Source organism: Cydia splendana, chromosome 19 (assembly GCF_910591565.1).
Source record: "Cydia splendana chromosome 19, ilCydSple1.2, whole genome shotgun sequence".
Lineage (NCBI taxonomy): Eukaryota > Metazoa > Arthropoda > Insecta > Lepidoptera > Tortricidae > Cydia > Cydia splendana.
Genome location: NC_085978.1, coordinates 5658876 through 5681640, shown reverse-complemented (window position 1 = coordinate 5681640; position 22765 = coordinate 5658876). Strand labels below are relative to the sequence as shown.

Here is a 22765-nt window from a genome sequence, read left to right as displayed (position 1 = left end):
CACTTTAACTCAGAATCATTTGTACATTCACGCCTCATACATGAAAAAATGTGTCCCAAGACTTCCTTTCCAGATCGTCACATTTTTGTATGAAAAGTTTTTTTATTTGTATGAACGTGATGCACTGGAAAATATTTTTTCATACAAAATTTTGGGACAAATTTTTTCATGTATGAGGCGTAAATGTAATGTAATGTGAGGTGTAATGTGTGTGAGGTGTGTATGTACCTAATGTGTATATTCTGAGTAAAATGAGCCCAAAAAGTCAATATTTTAAAGACATGAATGAAATGTAAAAAAAATTTGGAAAACGCTCAAAAACTCTTTTAAAAAGTGTAGCGCCACTCTCCCCCCTTCTAAATTCGATCAGAAACTGTAAATATTGTCACAAACTCTGTCACATTACGTATCATAAAGTTATAGACGTCATAAAGACGTGATATAACTTTTTGACACGCAGTAAAAACTTTCCTCGATAAGCTTTCATATTGTTTATGGCTTTACAAGTCATTACATTCGAGTGTATTTGCTTTCGTTATCAAAAATGGAGGAAAACGTTTCGCATCCTTGATCAAATATGTGACGTTCCACGGGTAAAAGGAACCATATGGCGGTTGGCGCTTACGCTATTATTAACGACGCTCCAATATTAATGCGATGCTACGCGACGTAAGCGCCAACAGCCATAAGGTTTTACGGGTATAAATACTATAAATAGGTAAGTATATGAAGTAATATCATATTTCCAACTACGTAGGTAGGTATAGGTATGCTACAGATTTTGAACAAAATAATCGTAATTATCTCTACCGTATTATGCGTGTGTAAAACAACAACACAGCGTCATACGAAAAAGAACCTTATTAAACTACATAATACCTATTCATTTTGAAAATTCAATGTAAATGCCAAAGTAGAACTAGTACAAGCTTGTTTTGTTTTAAATTTAAAAGATGGTTCATTTGAAATGGCAAAAATAATACGAAGACAAGATGCGTAACACGGCAGCCTTGCAGAACCTCATCAAAGCAATTGTCAACTCCTAAATATCGTATTTACGCCAACGCGAACGCATCATATTAAAAAAAATTTAAAAAAGAACGCTCACTTGGTATAAACCAAGACCGGTAGCTCTTTAATACCGTTAAGATAAACTTGGATGTAATGTATTTAAGAGCCCTTATAAAAAACGAATTAACCCGAGTAGCGTTCCGTGTTTCGGCCACTACGTAAAGTGACGAGATATGGCAGAACGCCTCGGTGTCACCGCCTCGGTGGTCCGATTAAAAAGTTTGTACGTCAATTTATTGTTTATGGTTCACAATCGGACAAAAAGGGCGCCGATTTTGGAAGGCGTTTTCAATTAGGTGACATGCTTTTGGTTTATTTGGGGTATCAATCCTGTGAGACTTTTCTGGGCCGGAGAATGGTTAAATACGTCAACACTTATATTAAACATTTAAGAGATTATTAGGCTTGCCCCTTAAATACCTAAGAAATCTAACCATGGACTCGTCAAGAGTGAAGGAAAGACCTCTCTTTTAAAAAGTATATGAAGCAATGAGCATACATATAAATCAGAATGGCCAAGTTTCATTGCCTTTTCCTGGTTAACCAGGAGGCCAATTCCAACTTACCTACATTCCGATATCAAAATGTTCATTTTGTTATAATTCACGCGTGCATTTTCTCGGACTTTATCGTATATGAATTGACGCCAGCAAGACGTGAAGGATAACGAAATGACATCATTTCAGAATATTAGTTCGAATTGGCCTGGAGTCTTCAGTCTTTTAGTCTACCAGTTTGTACTTAAAGCAAAATGTGAAGTCGCATCTAAAAAGGCGGTTAATTCCTAAGTTATCGCATGTCTACCTTTATCGGAGCCTTCTAGTGTTGGTGTGGGTGTAATAGCCCCGCCGCGTGTGTGGGGGCCTTAAGACGCTGATAAGGCGTAATAAAAAATTGAATTTAAACACGTTATCGGCATCAGGTATTGGTTGGGCTTTGAGAACAGGAGTGGCGTGGAGACGACAAGGAAACTTGTTTTAAAAACTTTTTGTTCGCTCATTAGCATTTTCATTTAATTAATTAAATAACTACTGAATGTTTTATAATCATCCTTAAATTTTCATGCTTTGTCAAATCAATATTTACTTCCTTCATGATGACTGTGATATTGCATGGGTAGCTACTTAGGTAGGTATTTAAAGAAATATACAATTTAATTGGTTTATATAAATAGATAAGTGACAATAAATCAAGAACGTGTTACATTATTAATTATTATTCACTATCGAAGTGTCACTGACTTGCTATTTATAAATTATAATAAAATCTATAATAAGTTATGCGACACATGTCTCAGATAACAATAAATATCTCATATTTATTCGTTAGAGGTTAATTACGAAGTTCCTGACATTCCATAATGTCAGTAATAAAATTATGAACACTATAAAATCAATTATATACCTACAATTGACATATACCTACATCTCAATGTACAGTCCAAATGTCAACAATTCGTGTAGGTAGATTTTATTTGAGGTTCATAGTTAATAAAATTAAAATATAAATTGTACAATTTACACCAGTTATTATTAAAACAATAACTAGAATTAGATAGAAATGTTCAAGAAAACGAGAGGTATACTGAAAGCTGAAAATATTTGTAGGTATACATTTTCGTTATTGTTTGTTATCGTGCCAACTTTAATCTTTTAAGGTTTTGATTGGAGATTGGAGATTTGATTTGACTGTCCTATAGTCTTTTTTCTATATGGTCTTTATTAAAACGTGTAAAAATTAAATATAAACCCTAGTATTATGCTTTAGCCCCCAATTAAATTCAGGGAACAAGGCGTATATAACACATTCTAAAAATATAATACAGATATTAAATTTAAACATCACTCCCTGCATCCCCAGTGCTATATAAGTAGTCGGCGAGATGAAGGCAGCGATTGCGTTAAAACACTCATTTTTATTGTCACCGCCGGGCTACTGCGCGCGCTAATCTTGACAACTTTAATGCTATTGTTTTAAACTATAAAACATTCAATACACACACAGCTACAGGTTTTGATTTCGTAATTATTCCGCCCAGAATGAGGAAAAACTTCAAACCAGCCAAAATTTCCAAATGTAACGAAAAAAAAAACAACGTCATAATAAAACTTGTCCCAATAACCACTCCTGGCGTCTCCAGTGCTAAGTAGCCGGCGAGATGAAGGCAGCGATTGCGTTAAAACACTCATTTGTATTGTCACCGCCGGGCTACTGCGCGCGGTAATCTATACAACTTTAATGTTATTGTTTTAGATGCTTTTATGTGGACATTTCGGCTCGCTGGCTGCAGGAAGACGTTTCATATTATTTTATTACTAGCGTCCCGCCCCGGCTTCGCACGGGTTACCCTTAACAAATTATACAAACCTTCCGCAAGAATCAATCTATTGATAGGTTTCGAGATCTCGCACGAATTTTCGAGATTCAATCTCGTTGACAGGAAATCTAGATTTTTGTAATCTTGGTCGAGATCTCGATTAATATTTTCGAGATCTCGACCGAGATTAAAAGATTGATTCGTGTGAATTACTTTCTTTTAAGTAATCTTTTTGACGTTAGATTCATGTTGTTACGGCAGTGCTATTGTGTGGGGCCGGCTTTAGCTGACGATGTGAAAGCACTGTGGCGCGTTCTGTGCGGAATGTCAAAGTAGATAGCTATATATTTCATTTTTGTTTTTTAATAAAAGTTTATATTTTATTCAATGCAGATCTAATTAGTTCTTTTTATTTTCAAAATATAACATGACGTACCCTAAATAAGTTGTATGTACAGAATCCTTCGAGATTATTGATCAAAATAACACATTTTTAATTATTTTGTTAAATCTCGATGCGAGCCAATCTTGGTGCGAGATTGTATTCCCTATCTGCCCGTTTGCCTCCTATAATCATTAAAAAATACCTATTTTATGATGGTAGGTATATCACGAGCTCGCACCAATACCAATGAGTTTTTCGGAACTTACGTACAAAATATGTGACGTCCCACGGATAAAGGAACCTTATGGCGGTTGGCGCTTACGCTATTATGAACGCCGCTCCAATATTATTGCGGCGCTATGCGACGTAAGCGCCAGCCGCCATAAGGTACCTTTTGTCGTGGAACGTCACATATCATTTGATATTCACCAGTCGCTTTTCGGTGAAGGAAAACATCGTGATGAAACCGGACTAATCACAATAAGGCCTAGTTTCCCCTCTGGGTTAGAAGATCAGATGGCAGTCGCTTTCGTAAAAACTAGTGCCTACGTCAAATGATGGGATTAGTTTGTGGAGCCCAGGCTCCCATGAGCCGTGGCAAATGCCGGGATAACGCGAGGAAGAAGGAGGTACGTGGGGCATACTGAAAGTTTCTGGATTCTGATATATGAGAAGACTTATATTTTCTAAGTGGCCAGTTCCAGAAACTTTCAGTATGCCCTAAGTATATCACGAGCTTTGATTATAACATGTGAAGCCCAACCAGCACTTCAATGGAGTCCGCTCGCAATAACCGTACAAAAACACTTAAAGTCCCGGCCGCCGATATAAACCTTCCTTTTAATTTACTTAAAAAAATCGCTTTAATTTCTCTACGAAACCTGACCGACGTAACTTCCATATCAAAAAGTCGTATCTCCTTTACACGCTAAGAGAACGTAAGCCTTTTCGAAAGTTACTGCACATCGATATAATTTGAAAAGGTCGCATGACTGCAGAAATCGTAAACATTTTTATCCGTTTGATACGACGCAACTCTTTCATATTAAAAACTCGTATCTTCTATACACGGTAAGGGAACATAAACCTTTCCGAAAGTTACTTCACATCGAACTAGTTTAAAAAGGTCGCATGATTGCAGAAGTCGTGAACATTTTTATGCCGTTTGATAAGTGACAATTGTCGCTGCATTAATTGAATCGCCGTATCAGCGGTCTCTTGTACTACTATAAAGAGCTCTTTATGCCTAACAAATCGGTCTCCTTTGAGCGTACAAAGGTGCCGCCGGCGTTTGTCGAGGGCAGATGTGGTCGTATATAGTCCACGCTAACTTTGCATGGCCTTTGCGATGACAAAGTGGCAATGGCATTATTAATGTCTATGAAATTATGACGTTTAATCATTAGAGTATCATTATACTCCCCTACTTTGGTCTTCAAGTTGGTACAAAGTTAGCTTAGGGTGGTATTCCACCTGTCCAATTTCTTGGTCCAATGTCATTGCGTTTCGCTCTCTCATTAAGCAAAATGTGAGACAAAATACACATTGGACAGATGGAATACCACCCTTAAACAGACTACTATATTTTTTTTTATGTGTAGTATGGGTAGCACATCGTAACTGGTGAATTTCCAATGTAACTTGGAACTCCGGTAGCCGTTTAAGAAGTGTAACACTCTTAAGGTAGATGTCGCTAGGGTCCCCTTGACCCGTAATATGGTGGAAAGATTTGCTGGCTATGGCTATGGTCTTGGTGGCTCAGATGGCAGAGCGCTGGAGTATCGATCCAGAGGCCGTGAATTCAAGTCTCACCCAAGACAGTAATTTTTCCACTTTTAAATTTAGACTACTATATTGGCACGTCCAGAGCCTCTACCATCAGTTTTGACATTGACATAACGCTCACGTCTACGTAATTTACTTTCTGTACATCTCGCTTGCACTAATATGCGAGTACGAGCGAGATGCATAGAAAGTAAGTTACTTAAACGTGAGCGTATATGTCAATGTTAAAACTGATGGTAGACGTACAGATCTGTCGAATGCGAAATGCGACGTGTAGGACAGTAGTACAACTATATGTAGATATTCGCTCGCAAATGGCGAGGTGGCGGTATTCGCGGAGATTTCACCAATGTGGACGTACCTACATAATTGTATTTAAGGCTAAATATGTAATACTGTTATACTGGTAATTAGGTACATTATAAGTTATAAAATATGTAAGGTGCATTAAGGTAACGCGGGATAATTTTGAAACGTGCATAATTATATCCAGTAAACTAGAAGCACTTTCTACTGTAGCAACAGTGCAAGTACCTAGCTTAAGTGTTGTGCTTCATACTCTGGCCTAGCATAGCCAACGTGCCAAATTGCCAATCGTTAACGCTCCGTAGCATAGCGTCATCTCTCTCTATCAGTCTTCCATAGGGTTTGCACGACGGATCCGAAATGTATGGGAAGATCCGCGGATCCGGATCCAGATCCGGATAATTTCATACATTTCGGATCCGGATTGCAAACCCTAGTCTTCCATATTAGTGCAACAGAGACAGTTGCGTTTTGTTCGCTATGGAGCGCAAACGATTGGCACATTGGCTACGTACCCTGGTGTAGGTATTAGCGGTTTTTAAAATTATTCCGCTTTCGAAGTAACCTAATTGCACCTTAATAGTTGTACCTATTATAATACGTAAAAGAAGTAGACATAACAAAGGTATAAAACGATAGGTAACTCTCCAAACTTAGGACCTATTGTACAGACGCCATCAGATATATCGGAGCGGCCGAGGTGTTCATAATATCTTAACACGCACTCTAACGCCCTGACAATAGAGGCGTGATCAGATATTTGTGAGCGCCTTGGCTGCTTCGATATATGTGATGGCGTCTGTACAATCTTGATCTGAGACCGCCCGCATCCATCGGCCCGCATATTAGTTCGCGTCTTGTTCTTTCATAATGATCTTGTTTTTAGAATAAGATTTTATTCATTATTTTAATAATGTTATCAGGTTGAGTAGCTTCTATTAAAACATTCCGAAATGCCATATTTAACTAGTACTTGCATGCGGCCCTCGAGCCTCCGGCTATTTTGTATGTAATATTGACAAACGACAATGTCTGATAAAGTCATAAATATTAACAAAGTGCGGCCCGCGTCATCTTCGGTAACTACTATTTGGCCCTTGGCTGCTAAAAGGTTGCCGACCGCTGAACTAGTGTGTCACCGTAAAATTGTAAACTACTCGTCAGTTTATAATCTCGTTAGTTAAATTATAAACTGACGGTAGAGAGATTACAAACTAACCTAATCTACGTTAGTCCGTCTGTCCGTCTGTCCGTCCGCCTGTCTGTCACCAGGCTGCATCTCATGAATCGTGACAGTTGAAATTTTTACAGATGATGTATTTCTGTTGCCGCTATAACAACAAATACTAAAAACAAAATAAAATAAATATTTGAGTGGGGCTCCCATACAACAAACGTGATTTTTTTGCCGTTTTTTGCGTAATGGTAAGGAACCCTTCGTGCACGAGTCCGACTCGCACTTGGCCGGTATTTTAATACAGAACATAACATCGATCTAGACATCATTTTCATTGAAATTATCACAGTAAAGAGATTGGGTAACAACGTACTAACAAGAATACTGTCCGAAGTTAACCCTCTGTCCCCAGTTACCCCTTGACTACTATCGTATCTCATAACTTAATCGTCCAATCAAGAACATGTCGGGACCACCGGCGCTTTATCCGAGAATTTAATTGCTCAGGTTAATTGAGTCTCCTGCTCAGATTAGCCGATAGTCGATTTACGACCTACGACCGAGACGGCTCGAGCGTGACTTTCGATCGAGAACACTGAGTTACCTGTGTGGTCTGGATTCACTGCTTTAAGCAGGGGTGCGAAACTCCTCACTTCGGGCATTCTCGGCTTCGGCTCAGCATCGGCTCAGCATTACTCCGAGCAATTATTAGGGTTGGCATAACTTGACGTCCCTTTGCGTGCACGACCACAGATAAGATAATGGCTTGAATTTTGACAACCCTAAATAGCCGAAAGGGATAGTGCCATATATATTTTTAATTTTTTTATTCATGATACACTAAAATAGGTACATTTTATAAATTACATAAAACTCGCCAAACTGTGAAGTTTGATGGCGAGGTACGCTCTTTTTTATGCTAGTAAGCTCTTTTTTATATTAGAAAGGGACAACATGATTCGACCCTGAACCGCTGTCAAACTTCGGTTTTGTAGGAAGTTTCCTTTCTGGCGGTAGTACTTAGGTACTATTATTTATTCTGTGCTTTAAGAGGAAAGGGGATTGCTGCTTCTCCATACAACCGTAGACCCCATTTTCCTTTCTGGATTTTTTACATCATTTGATGTTATTAACTATACTCATAGCTATGATGATTATTGTAAAAATTAGGAGCGATTTCATATTAATTTTTAAATGTTCCTTGCTCTTATAATAGTTAACATTTCGAAAAAAACAGACACCTAGGGGCTGTCGTGAATATATAGACTATCGTTTATAATATTTCACTTACACCCATCCCCCCTCTCCCACCCCTGCACAATGTATTATTTCGCATGTTTATTGACAGGAACTAAAAATATAACTTCAGAAGAGCACAACTACAAACTTCCCACACATGTTCCTGCACAGAAATTCGCTTTCCATCTCTTTCCCTTGGCAAAAATGACATAATGTATTTTAAAATAGCGTATCTTCCTCCCTATTAAAGCGATTATTAATAAAAACACGGCTAAGCACTCATAATGCCCGATATTATTTAATAATAACAAAATGGCGACGAGGCAAGGCGTGACGTAATAACTTAAGCCCCTTTTACACTACATTTTAATCCTTCCTTTATCATAACACCCTTAGTTATAACACCCTAGTTATTTAAAGAGTTTTATTGAAATTTTAACTCTATGGACACTGTACTAAGGTGTTTTTTTGATATAATAGAGATTTAGCTAGTGTTAAGTGGACTATCGGTTTGTACCATCGATTTTTATTATTATTGGGGACATATTCACAAGTACTCGTACCTAAATATTCGGTAAACAGTGAAATAAAAGTTTACGACCATTATTACTTATTAGTTTTGCTCTAAAACTGTCAACTGTCAAAAAATTGAGACCTACAGCCTCGTGGCGGATTGTTTCATAACAATAAAATCTGGAAAACAAGACAATTAGCACTTTTAAATAACTCGTTCCGTGTGTATGTAAATATTTCAGTCATCAACTGAATCTCAAGGATTGCCTTGCCTCGTAACACCCAGGGCAATTTTGGAATATTCTTTTGTAGGTAAGTATCTATACCTACGGGTTCAAAACTAGAATAGAATGTGTACTTGTACAAGTTCGCGGGGACGTGGTCTTGAGAAATTGATTTCAAACAGATTCTAAGTGACTAAAACTGCAATCACAGCACGGAGGTGACATATCGTGGTAATTACCGATATCGGCACAGACTTAGCTATACAAATACACCGGACATGGGCGGGACATCACCGGCCAATGGCGTCACGCCCGTGGCCGATAGGTCACGGTTCGCTCATTCTAAATCATAGACGGATTGTCGTGGTCACAAAGGCACCATCGTTAACTGCTACAAGATAAAACGCTAAAACAAGATACTTTGGCAGAAGATATACCTATAATAACTGATATACAGTCAAAGGTCAAAATTATCGGTCCCGACAAAATAATGTGAACATGAACTTTGTTTTCAAAAGCGTAAGGATGTCTAAATATTAATTCCATGTGTGGATTTTTTTTTTATATTTTGAATAAACAATTCATGACTGCAAAACACAAACGCAACTAAAGTGTCATTCTATGGAACTTGCTAACTATGTAAACAAAAGTCACTATAGTAAATTCATCATTCTTTGACAATTTCAATATGGCGGTTTGTTTACATAGTTTGCAAGTTCCATAGAATGACACTTTACCTCATACAACACCTAAGACATATCTATTCAATAATCGTGTACCTATACTTACATAAACAAATATCACTCGCATCGCAACTCGCAAAAAAAATCATGATAAAAAGAAAGAATTAACTCTTGGAAAGAAAGCAATTTTTTAAGAAGTACAAGCGTAGGTACGTGACACTGGTGCCCTAACTTGGACTTGGCAATTTTTTTTATCTTCAACCTTTACTTCCATAATCCCAGTCTATAGCCAAACGCCTAGCCCGTAGCCCGCATTCCCCAGATATCTCGACCACGACTGTGGATTAGGCCACCGTGCCATAATTGGGCCCTGGCGCCCGTCTGCGCGCTTCTTTCCTTTTTTAGCCGCGAGCGATTTTCTTTTTTTCTCTGCTTGTTGGTTTTGTGAATTAGCATGTCTTATTACCATAACTGTGATAAGGCTTGATTGCTGTTTTAACGGCTACATGATCATCTTTTTGTGGGTTTATAAGCCATGCGGAACGCTGGTTATAATCGTCTTGTGGACTCGTTAAGATGTTATAAGTCTTCTATATTACTATAAGAGTAGTATGGTGACGAGTCCATAAAAAAAAACCTTTGTTTTGATGACTTAAAATGCCAATGAACGCATCAAAATGTTTAACTTTAAAAGCGCAATTTTATATCAGAATAAAGCCTTCTTTAATCTTATAAGAGTCGTACACGAATACAATCGCTCCCAAGCTGATATACCGAACATTTAAACGGTTAATCTTGAAACAATCGCACCGCTAACTTATAAATCAGCTGCCGAAGGGCACACAAAGTCCAAGATATCCACGATAAATGGTAATATTGTTAACATGGATAGTGCAGCCACACAGGAAACCAAAAAGAATTATGCATCATCTTGAGAATTTCTCAATAAGAGTTGTGCGCGTGGGGCCGTCGCGGGCGCCGCCCCGCGGCGCTCCGGTGGCGCCTCTATTGATTATTCCTCCATCTCTTTCCAATCTGTAGCCGTGTCTCGCTTGGGCTCGCGGGTGGCGGCCGACGCGTCACCGCTCGCGCACGACACCACTGCCAACTTCAAAACGAAAAGACTTTTCAAACCATCGTACTGTAAAAGATACAGCGTTCTGCTTTCGAGCCGATCTTTTAGCTACAAGCCGATTGTATGAGCATCATACATTGTTAGTTCGTTTTTCTTTCGTTTAAACACGGCGCTGGCTCGTATCATTAATCTATTGCGGTGTTTTTTCGTCCCGGCTAGTCGGTGAAAGGTAACGACATGGCGATATTCGGTTAAATATGTTGCTTAATTAGGCGGCTCCATATATGTCTAACTTTATTGGCCGATACGATATCTCGAGATCGGAGATTCAGGCTTGTAGTCTCTTAGATGTCAAGCTAGTCGTTTTTATAGAATTATCGTGACAATAGAGTTAGCTTGGAGCTGAGAGCTCAGGTAATTTGATTACGTCGCTCCGTGTCCATATTTGGGGTATAATCTGCATCGGTCCGGTTTATGACAGTACAGTCAACCGAGTCAACGACCACATTTACATGTTAGTGGACTTGATGTAGTTTTGTAACAGAAAATCTGCGGTCAACGATTATTTCCCCTCATGTTGATATTGATACGGGTTGAAAATATATTTCTCTCCGTTTTCATCGGCTACAACATTACAAGAAAACAATCGCGCTTAGATGTCATGATCAACTCCTTCCGTATCTCACCGAACATTACCTTACTATAATATAGGTAGTACAATAATTGTACACTCTAAAAAAAATTTGGTTGGCCCTATCAATATTTTGATAGTCGTAATCAAGCATCTTGATTCCATACGAGCCTAATAAGGACTTCGACATTTCAAATAAGGTAATTCTGATTGATTTTACTATTGCTATGTAACTGAACCAACTAAGATCTTGTTCAATATATACATGAAAAAGAATTATGCTAACTAATTGACCCTAGTAAAATCAACTAAGCTTGATATTTATTGAATCAACCTACGTTACATAATTATGTCAACAAGTTAATAATAGATGCAAGGTATACAATTGTTAGGATTAATCAATACCTACTTTATTAGTTCAATCACAGATACACTTATTGTTTTAAGTAATCAGCTTTCTTTGATTTATATAAGATCGTAATTGTTGTAATTAATTTAACGTCAACTAAGAAGAAACTGCTCTTAGTTGGTCTTCATTTTTTAGAGTGTACCACGATATTCTTGGATGGAATCTTGAAGCATTGTAAATTTTCTAAAACCCGTTGATTTTTCATTATTACTCACGAATATCTAGAAGTAGCCATGGAAAAATAATTTGTTACTTATTATATTCTCTTCCGAGTAAAATCGGCCTGGTGTTTCAGTCTCTGTGAGGTGAAGAAAACATGTCTTCCTTTCTCTGAGAATTCTCTGCCGACTGTACCCGCCTGGAGGCGCAGGCGCCGACTCTCATTCATATTTGTACAGCGACACTAATTGCGGCCTGCCCGACTCTCGCGTCGCTCCACGCTGATTAAGTTCTTGACATTATTATTATTTCCTCGTAAATCACTGTTTCAATTGTGGTTACGGCAACCGTTTTATTTGTTTAAAAGTATACAGTTTTTGTACTTTTTGTCTGACTGACCCCTAAAGTAGGAGTCGCCGAAACAGATCCAAGGAGGGAACAGGGATCGGTAGAACGTAGCCGTGTACAGTGGCTGAGGCCATATACGCGTACCTACATATATAGAGATACTGCAAATTTCAATCTAAGAATTCAAGCTACTGTAAACAAACTTTTAAGTCTTACAATTTAGCTATACAAAATTATTTGCTTACAGTATGGAAATTATTACTTTACCAACTACCTATTCTGGCAAGTAACATTAGACGTTTAGTTAATTTACGCTTTACTTTTAACCTATTTAACCTAACCTAATTTTGTTTTAATGGCGATATATGTATTTGTATACCAATGTCCAATACCGTATTACTCCAATTCATCGTAACCGACAACAAAAATCGTATTCCGTACATTTTTCATCCATTCTATTGATTTACACATCTAACGACAGCGACACCACATCATTACTTGTTTGTTGTGATTATTAGTTTTCAATTTTCATTCCCCCACCCTGTAGTCAGTAGATCGCTGGAATCCAAGACATTACTCGGGGCGTGCGACCAGCAATCTGCCGTAAACACAGCTCCGCAAGTTGTAAATTAAATTCTGATGTCTTAGAATTAAGCTGTAAAGCATGGTAGGAATTAGGGGAGTGCGGTTTGGATCATTTTCTCATGGCGCAATCTAAATCTGAACAATGCTTGCAGCACTACGAGTACTTAAAACACGGAATAATAACAGCGTTTTCAACGTCGCCAGTCGCCATAATAAGATTTGAATAACTTTGGCTACCTTCTAATTCCGAAATCACAGAAAGGCGGTTGAGCATTTTGTTGAATTCAGAGGCCCTAAGACGCCGAGAAATTTCGATATTGATTTTTCGCGGTAGGGCCAACCTTTAGGTAAGTTTGGTAACAACATTTTTTTGAAATTTGGCGTTTGATCTCAAATTATTTCAGTATATAGGTAATATTCATATATTTAGTAAATTCTAATTTAGCTAGGCTAATGTGCTCTGATTCCATCCGTTGGGATACTTAGGATATATTCAAGTAATTTGAATAAGCATATAAAACGTTGGTAGACGTTAATATATACTTACTTAATAAATTATCTATACCTAATCATATTAAATAGGAACATGCCCGCAAACGCTATTATAGCCAGGACTTTCAAACTTAATAAAATTAACTTTCTACATTTAAAATCCATACACATGGGTGGTCAAAAGTTTCATCTAGGTATATCTATTTTCAAACATGGCGGACCAATATGGCTGATAATCATCGGCTTACGACTCCAGCTCATTAAAGTACAAGTGCAAAGAAATTTTAATTAGTTTATATCATTAATTTATACTTAGTTTACTTACAGTTAAATTACGAAGCGGACTTGAGTTAGTTTAGTTCCCTTGAATGATTTATTCATGAAGCTAATTTAGCTTTAGGCCAAACGGCAATGCTCACTATATATGTGTACTCAAAGTACATACAGTATGTAAATAGGTAGGTAAGTAGGTATTAAATGCATAAACTCCAAAGGCAGGTCTTACCTGCTACTCTGCCTACATCAAGCCTTGTACAAAAAGTCTTAAATTACGATTTATAATATAAAAAATGTCTATTTTAATGTTATCCTATCCACAGTTCTGTTTTGTAGGTAGAAATCAAGAGTCTAAAAATGCGAAAGTTAGAAAGGTGACTCGTTCATTTCAGTTCGTTCAGTTTTAAGTCAAAAGTAAAATGAACAAAAGTAACGAAACTTTAAGGTCTCTTGAGAAACGCTAGTAAATAGCACGTAGCAAATGTATGTACTCGCAATAAACATGTGTAAACAGCAGATTCAATGTGAAGGCCAGACACACTTACCCGGCAGTCACTCTTATCCGTATGGAGCTTATATAAAAATATCAATATCTGGGAGACCGAGCTTTGCTCGGAAATCACATATAAAAACTCACAAATGCGCGTTTTTTCAGAAATAATACCTAGCTAGATCGATTTATCGCCCCGAAAACCCCCATATAGTAAATTTCATCGAATTCGTTAGAGCCGTTTCAGCGATCCCCAAAATATATCGTTTCCGAGATCCCCGAAATATACATATATAGGTAACTTATACATAAATAAACAAGAATTCCTCGTTTAAAGTTATTAAATAGATATGATTCCTAATACCTTTTTATAATCGTGTAATATGTACTTATATTATTAATAAATGAGTATGACTATGAATAATCCATAAAAATCCCACACAATTACCCAGTTCAGGTAGCAAGACATAGTACCTTGTACCAACATAAGTAAGCATCTGGTTAACCCTCATTGGGGACGGACTGGTTCGCCGCGCCGATATGCGCGCGTGATAAGTGCATATTATTCTGACAGCTGTATTAATGCCGATAAGCATCGATCATTGCCGTAATTTCAAGCTCCGGACCTTCACAGATCAATATAATAACAGATATATACTTTGAGGATTATGTAAATGAGAATAACGCGTAAAGGTCAACGCAGATGGCGCTGCTATTGCAAATGAGTGTTTTCCAAAAAAAATTACATTTCATTCATGTCTTCAAAATATTGACTTCTTGGGCTCATTTTACTCAGAATCATTTGTACATTCACGCCTCATACATGAAAAAATGAGTCCCAAAATTTTGTATGAAAAAATATTTTTCCAGTGCGTCAGGTTCATACAAATAAAAAAACTTTTCCTACAAAAATGTGACGATCTGGAAAGGAAATCTTGAGACACATTTTTTCATGTATGATTTGTATGAGGCGTGAATGTAAGTACAAATGATTCTGAGTAAAATGAGCCCAAGAAGTCAATATTTTTTAAGACATGAATGAAATGTACATTTTTTTTTGGAAAACGCTCAAATATATGTCTTTAAATTTGTCGAATTCAAAGAAACAAATTAAACAAACCACAGACGGCGGACTTTTTAGGTTGGTGAAAGACAGTAACTAATCTTTAGCGAGCACTCAGATTGTTAAATGAGCTTTCTGCCGAGTTTTTCTCGAGAGACTACAGTACGTTCAATAAAGGAGTATTACTACTTACTTACTTATATAGATACAGTCATACAAACATTGATAAGTTATTAAGGTAATTTGCGTTGAAAATTTCAAATATCAATAAAACTAAAAGCACTTCTGTGGGAACAGTTAAGCCCGATTTAGACGATGCGCGAACTCGCATGCGAGTTTCATACCATTGCGGGTTTTAATCAGTCGGTTGAATTGGACGCAAACAACAGTCCGCAATGTAACTAAAATCGCATGCGAGTTCGCGCGCCGTCTAAATCAGCCCCTGCATGAAGTCTTGGTAAACGTTGCAGTAGCTTAAGTGTTGCCAAAGATGAAGTGCTTCTGGTAGATATTAGATATAATTTTAAAATTAGTCCGATTTCTAAATGATCCCAATGCACCTTATTTAGGTACATTTGTTTGCCTTGCCATGCACTATACAAATGTACAAGTTTCCAAAACGTTGAAATATTCTCGGAAAATTCTGGAAAATTTCACAGGAAACAAAAGAAAGCTTTCCTTTTGGAAATTTAAAATTTTGATTCCTATACATTCCCGATTTTATAAACGTTCGTATTTTCTCAGAAACGTTCGTATTTGTCATACTACTTCAATCAACCTCAGTACTTTTTGTACCGGGACTGACTGTAACTGACTCCGTGTAAATACGATGGAAAATAATTATGCACTACTACATCTGTTACATCAGTACTTGCCACCATTTTTTTTTGCCACTATTATCATTATTATAAAAAAATATCGAACCATTTCAAAACTTTGCAGGTGCAATTTTTATTAACCACCTGTTAAACTTTCTCATTAAAAATTAATTGATTCATAGATCATTTTAATTAATAACTTATTTATGCGGGTATGGGGGTAATCCGCGCTTGAATAACTTTTCTTGAACTAAATTGAAAAGATATTAACAGGGTATCAATTAATAAAATTACGAATCCCTAATTTATGCCTTTATCAATGAATTATTTAGTTTTTAGTCATACTCACAACCTTTAACAGTCATAATGTACACTACTTATAAATGTTGTTTAAAGCAACTAAATTATTATTAACATTAACAGGACTTAATCGCTTATACTTTAGCTTTAAAATTACCTCCGACGTTTCGAGAACGGCATTATCCCTGTGACCTCGGAGAAAGACTGGTTACTTGACAATGACATCAACATCTAGCTGCGTAAGTTTTTCAAACTACCCACACTTGGTCGTATTTATCAACTTGAACGTTTTACCACAGAATAAATAATAGTACTAGGTACAGAAGACTCACTCTAACAAAACGCGTCTGTTACGATCAGGACAGATATGGCCGCTAGGTGGCGACAGCGCCACGCGCGGCTTATGGCCAGCCACCAAAATTGGTGTGAAACGGATGTACTTTTAGCTACCTGTAGCAAAGCGACGAAATCGCGGAGTGAGCCACGCCTGGTTCTACACACCGATGTCACTCGGTCGACAAAATACTAACGACATATACTCGTAAACAACCAAATAACGAAACTTAAAATCAAACACCTCAATTAAACGCCAAATCATAATTCAGACCCGAATACTTTAAAAAAAGGTTCCAAAACATAAATCAAAGTATAAAATGAGTCAAAGTGTTCTCTCTGCGCTCGCCTGCTCTGTCGACCGTGTTTGTTTTGCGGGCGCGAAGTTTGCTCAACCTATTATTACTGTCTCGTTATACTTTTTAACCAGTCAGCGGTTGCCAACACTCGGTTTGGAAACTTCTAAATGCAGGGGTTAGTTGTTACGTGGTACGGATTCCGGTACCGTAAGTTTTACCCAAGTTTTGTCCCAAATTTCTCAACTACAGTCCTAAACTAAACTAAGACGAATGTCTATGTTTAGGTGTGATTTTTATTTGAATCACGCAGTTCTGGCGCAAAATATGTTCATGAATGAAAGAAAAAACCCAGATAAAACCATAAAGAACATTGGTATCCCTACTTAATTACTATTGTATTGGACTTGTGAACCATAATAGTTGTAGTATTAGACAGACTACATATATATACCCAACTATGTGGGTGGTTTTACGTTAGCTAAGAAAGTCAGCTCTGTAGAAATTGAATTCGCTTTCGTTTGACATCGCTTTTTTATAGACGTGGAAAAAAATCGCTTGAGTTTGAATTTAGCACTTCCTTAATACTTAGATACAAAAGGTCAGAACGTACGTTATCTCATCAAGATTATTTCCTACATAAACAAAGATAAAAAAAATCTTAATGTACCTAGATAGTTGCGTAGTTGTTAAATACCCAAATTGTGGTGTAAGTAATCATGTTTACTAAACAAAGTGGAAACATAGCGGGGCCATATGCTTAATCACCAGATCTAAATACAGTCTTAGGTAATTTAAGATCACTTAGAGGATAGTTTTTATTAAGCCCTGTAATTAACTATCCATATAAACATCCATAATGTCCGTAAAAAATAGGGGAATTACGGTATCTGTTTTTATACGTGTTTGTTTAAGGAGTTAATAATGCTTAGCGGTTTTGTACAGTTGTTTAATTAAAGTGTGAATTTTAGATTCGAAGGTAAAATTATACCTACTCAAATGCATAACCTAACCTCTGTTATGTCTATTTTGTGTAACCTTGTTTATGTGCAATAAAGTGACATACATACATACCTTCAAACACTCGTAGGTAAGTACTTACTTGTATTGAATTTCTTACATAAGCAACATGCCCAATGGCATTTTTTAACAGTGAGATATAGTAGGACCAATCATTACATAAACAAAAAATAAAATCAAAAAATTATTTCGATGATTAAGAGAAATGTAAACTTGAACCAACCGTTACTTTAGTGCCTGGGGCCTAGCCAATATGACGATTAGGTATTGATAGAAAACTACAATCGAAACATAAATAAAACTTTGCGCAGAGGCAATATCGTAACCAATGAGGTTAATCCGAGGTGCGATTATTGCTAGTTGAAAACTTTACCAAGGGGCTATTCATAAATTACGTCATTTCAAATTAGGGGGGGGGGGGGTCTGGACATCGGATGACGGTAGCATGAAGTAGGAGGAAATGGGGTCATTTGAAGCATGATTTTTGGATGATTATAGGGGGGGGGGGGTCAAAAATCGTCAAAAATCGATGACGTAATTTATGGACAGCCCCCAAATAATATATGGAAACGGTCACGTGACTTCGTAGCATCTGCCTGTTTTTCGATGTACCACGTTTGTCATGTTGGCTAGGCCCCTGCTACCTATAAGAGCACGCACTCAAAGAAAAGTTTCTGAGCTCAGCTGTGAATGATCAGGCCAAAGGTTGTCGACTAGCGTTGTCCATATCCCGGCGCAGACGCCGCCGGCGCGGGCGCTGCTCGAAAAAACGTGTTATTATTATTAATAATCGCTCTTATTCAACTCCTTCGTCCAGTATCGGAGCTATGGGCCGTTCTGAGAACAGACCCCCCCGTGTAAAAACGTATAATTGTCATATATTTAATTGTAGCTGGGCTACAATGTAGGTTACTTACTTACAAGTACAACACCTGCCTATATAGACATACGTTTTATTTCCCTGTGACAGCTTTCCTTAAAAACATATTCTATTTGTAGGTATACTTGTATATTGACTAACACAATCTTACGTATAAGTGGTATAACTTATTATTTTTATCAAATATCGAAGGCGTTATTTTACATTCTTAATTTTAGTATTAATCTCCTTGTCATATTTTTTTTATTTCTATCCAAATTAAACTTTCGTGAGACATATTTTAAACTGTTTGTAATAGCGACTAAAAATTCAAGTGAGTGAAACCGCTGTCGTCTAACTAAACAGTTTATTTCTACCCAAATGCAAAGAATACACAGTTACACACAGTTATGTACTAAGCACCACAAAAAATTCACAGATTTCGTGCCTCACACGACTATCGAGCACATTGGAAATGAATCTACGGAATTCGAAAAAATATTGTCGCTGAGCGACGAGATAGTCTGGATAAGGAAAAAGTTACAAAATAAAACTACAACGTTGAATGATAATTATTTTATTCTTAGACTAACACAAGTATCCTGGACATAACGCATGTGAACAAACAAATTGCAAAATTTCCACACGCGTATCCAAGTTTGAATAATTGTCGCCGTGGCGCATAAGTATAGGTACATATTTCATTTTTCGATTAATAAGCAGGATATTAAATGTTCAAAGTACAAGAAAATTATTACACGGCAAATCCGTAGTCAACTCGAGAAGTGGTCATGGTATAATAATATACTCCGCCTGGTACTCCATTCCGAGATTCGCGTATGACCTAACTGACACGCGCCTACGTCATCATGCTGTTTACAGGTTCTCAAACTTTGAAATGTGGGAGAATTTTAACCAACGGTGAAAATTATTTTAACGGCATTAATTTTAAGTTATTCATGTAGAAACATAGTAAAATAAAACAAATCTAATGTATTAAATTAAACTTTATTTATCTATACAAGACAAACGTTTAAAAAACTAATTCACAGTTACACATTAATTACCAAGCTTACGACGTGAAAAGTTTGGAAAACACTGCGACTGCTGACACTGAGCGAGAAGGAAATAACAATTAACACGCGTTCGACAAGGATGACGGTCAGGGCATGAAGTTATCTAGATCCGAATTGTCAAATGTGCACAGCGCTATCCTGTGTTGCCAGTAGTATAAACAGAATTACCCGAAAGTCTGAAATTTCTTTCGTGAATCGGAAGATATTGCTAACGAGTAATTAAAAATGACGTGTTTTTGTAAAAAGCTAAAATACATATAAATGAAAATTATAAAATTATAAAGAAATATTTTAACTTATTAACCATAGGTATAATGTACCCATGTAACATGTTATGTTGAAATAAAGTGGCAATGTTATTGTGACGTAGGCCCGTGTCACTCTGGGAATGGAAGACCATGTTTTATTAGACCATGGAAGTGGTGATCGGCAGCGGCCCATTTGCTGCAAGATATGAAATTTTCTTGACAGCAGTTTGACGCGACGAGAGATGACTATAACAGCGTTTGTCTATGTTGCACCAAACCTGAGTTCCAATAGGTACTACCAGGGTTCAGCATCAGCTATCTTGGGTAATGCTCTACCATGTGCTCATCATGACGAATCGGGTGTCCAAAACAGCGTGTGCCTATGTTGCACCAAACCTGAGTTCCGCTAGGTACAACCAGGGTTCAGCATCAGCTCTATCTTGGGTACTACTCTCCTAAGTGCTCATCAAGACGAGTCGGATGACCAAAACAGCGTGTGCCTATGTTGCACCAAACCTGAGTTCCACTAGGTACAACCAGGGTTCAGCATCAGCTCTATCTTGGGTACTACTCTCCTAAGTGTCCGTGTTTCTCCCTCTCCCTCTCCCTCTCCCTCTCCCTCTCCCTCTCCCTCTCCCTCTCCCTCTCCCTCTCCCTCTCCCTCTCCCTCTCCCTCTCCCTCTCCCTCTCCCTCTCCCTCTCCCTCTCCCTCTCCCTCTCCCTCTCCCTCTCCCTCTCCCTCTCCCTCTCCCTCTCCCTCTCCCTCTCCCTCTCCCTCTCCCTCTCCCTCTCCCTCTCCCTCTCCCTCTCCCTCTCCCTCTCCCTCTCCCTCTCCCTCTCCCTCTCCCTCTCCCTCTCCCTCTCCCTCTCCCCCTCCCCCTCCCCCTCCCCCTCCCCCTCCCCCTCCCCCTCCCTCTCCCTCTCCCTCTCCCTCTCCCTCTCCCTCTCCCTCTCCCTCTCCCTCTGCCTCTGCCTCTGCCTCTGCCTCTGCCTCTGCCTCTGCCTCTGCCTCTGCCTCTGCCTCTGCCTCTGCCTCTGCCTCTGCCTCTGCCTCTGCCTCTGCCTCTGCCTCTGCCTCTGCCTCTGCCTCTGCCTCTGCCTCTATCTCTATTTCTATTTCCACCACCACAATAATGCATAGATTGTCGAATAGTGCGTTATCTACGCCCGTCTCAAACAGGATAGATAGAGTTAGACCAAGAAAAATCTGCAGCGATTTTGAAAGCCCACGCAGTGCAAGTGTTATTCTGCCGTCATAATCCCGATAATTCACAACAAACATCGATAACGAACTCTGCGAAACATGAAGTCATAAATGTCCTGTGAAAAATGTCGTTCTGACTTTTTGACTATTTTAAGGTTAGGCTACAGGGCAAACCCTTAACCCGATCGTCTTTGTTTTAGGCTCAAATTGTAGCTGACTAAATTGTCCAGAGCCGTTTTTTTCAAATTTTTGATATCATTCTTCGTTTCCAAATTATCGAGCACCAAAAAAAAAATTCGGAAAAAAATTAATTTTATTTTCACTATTTCGACCATAACTTTTTTGTTTTTGACTTTTTCGAATAATTATTTTTGCACCTTACAGCTCTCGTGATTATGCGTCTTTTGAGCCTATTTTTTAATATCATATCTTCACAACTTTCCGAGATATAAGGGGATCGCACTTTTTCGTGAAATCGGACCGTATACTGGAGCGAACGAAAAGACATTTCCAATGTCAAAATAACACATATTAATTAGAAATTAAAATACAGGAAGTATATTTCTTAAATTCAGTATTAATATGTTGGGATGATCATATACAGTGTGTTTTTTTTAAGTGGGACAGTATGGGGAAATCCCAAAGTATAAGAGATACAGGGAAACTGTCTTAGGAAACATTAGGTACTTTTTTGTGAAAAAAAAAATGGTATAGTCAAAATTTTGGTCAAGTGTGAGTTGTCCCTAAAAATGATTAATTTTGATGAAATTTTTTTTTGACGCACATCTACTCAGTTTCATGAGGGGATCATTTTATTGTATGGGAAGAAAAAAATCGGGACAGCAGAAGTTAGTCAAATTTAAGAAAATCGTTTTCATTTTTACAACCCGTGTAAATTGAAAACCACTGCCCACTGCAAGGTTTTTATTTAAAAAATATTGCCTATTCCAGTTTTACATTTGAATTTGGAACACTTTATTTGGTTTAAAAAGGATTAAAATACTTTAAGATATTCTTACGCGAGCCTTACCTTACAAATCTAATTTAAAAAAAAAACTAATTTTAAATTTGGAACTTCTTGAAACAAACAGTATTTTACTTGATATTTCATTGTTTAAAGTTAACATTATGTTAAGTTTTCGTCATGGAATTACCAAACTCGCATAAAGTAGATTTAATTGAAGCGTATTTTGTAAATTATCGTAGCTCTGTGAATGCGTTACAGTGGTATCGGGAACGTTATCCGGACCGCGATCAACCGGACCGCAAAATTTTTGACAAACTGGTGAAAAATTTAAGAAAGGGAGGCTGTTTTAAATTAAAACGGAAGAGACGAGCCACAGTAATAAATGAATTTACAACTATCGCAATCTTAGGATATTT

At 37.7% G+C, this 22765-nt stretch overlaps 2 protein-coding genes and 1 non-coding gene across 3 annotated transcripts in view; all 3 read left to right on the top strand.

The window, feature by feature from the left end:
- LOC134800248 (uncharacterized oxidoreductase TM_0325-like) overlaps nt 1-22765 on the top strand; it is a 220776-nt gene that overhangs the window by 122175 nt on the left and 75836 nt on the right. The window lies entirely within an intron of this gene.
- Nucleotides 1-22765, top strand: part of LOC134800282 (optomotor-blind protein) — a 140373-nt gene that overhangs the window by 72162 nt on the left and 45446 nt on the right. The window lies entirely within an intron of this gene.
- Nucleotides 18295-18512, top strand: LOC134800415 (U4 spliceosomal RNA). The gene has a single exon (XR_010145536.1). It is a non-coding gene; the product is annotated as a U4 spliceosomal RNA (small nuclear RNA).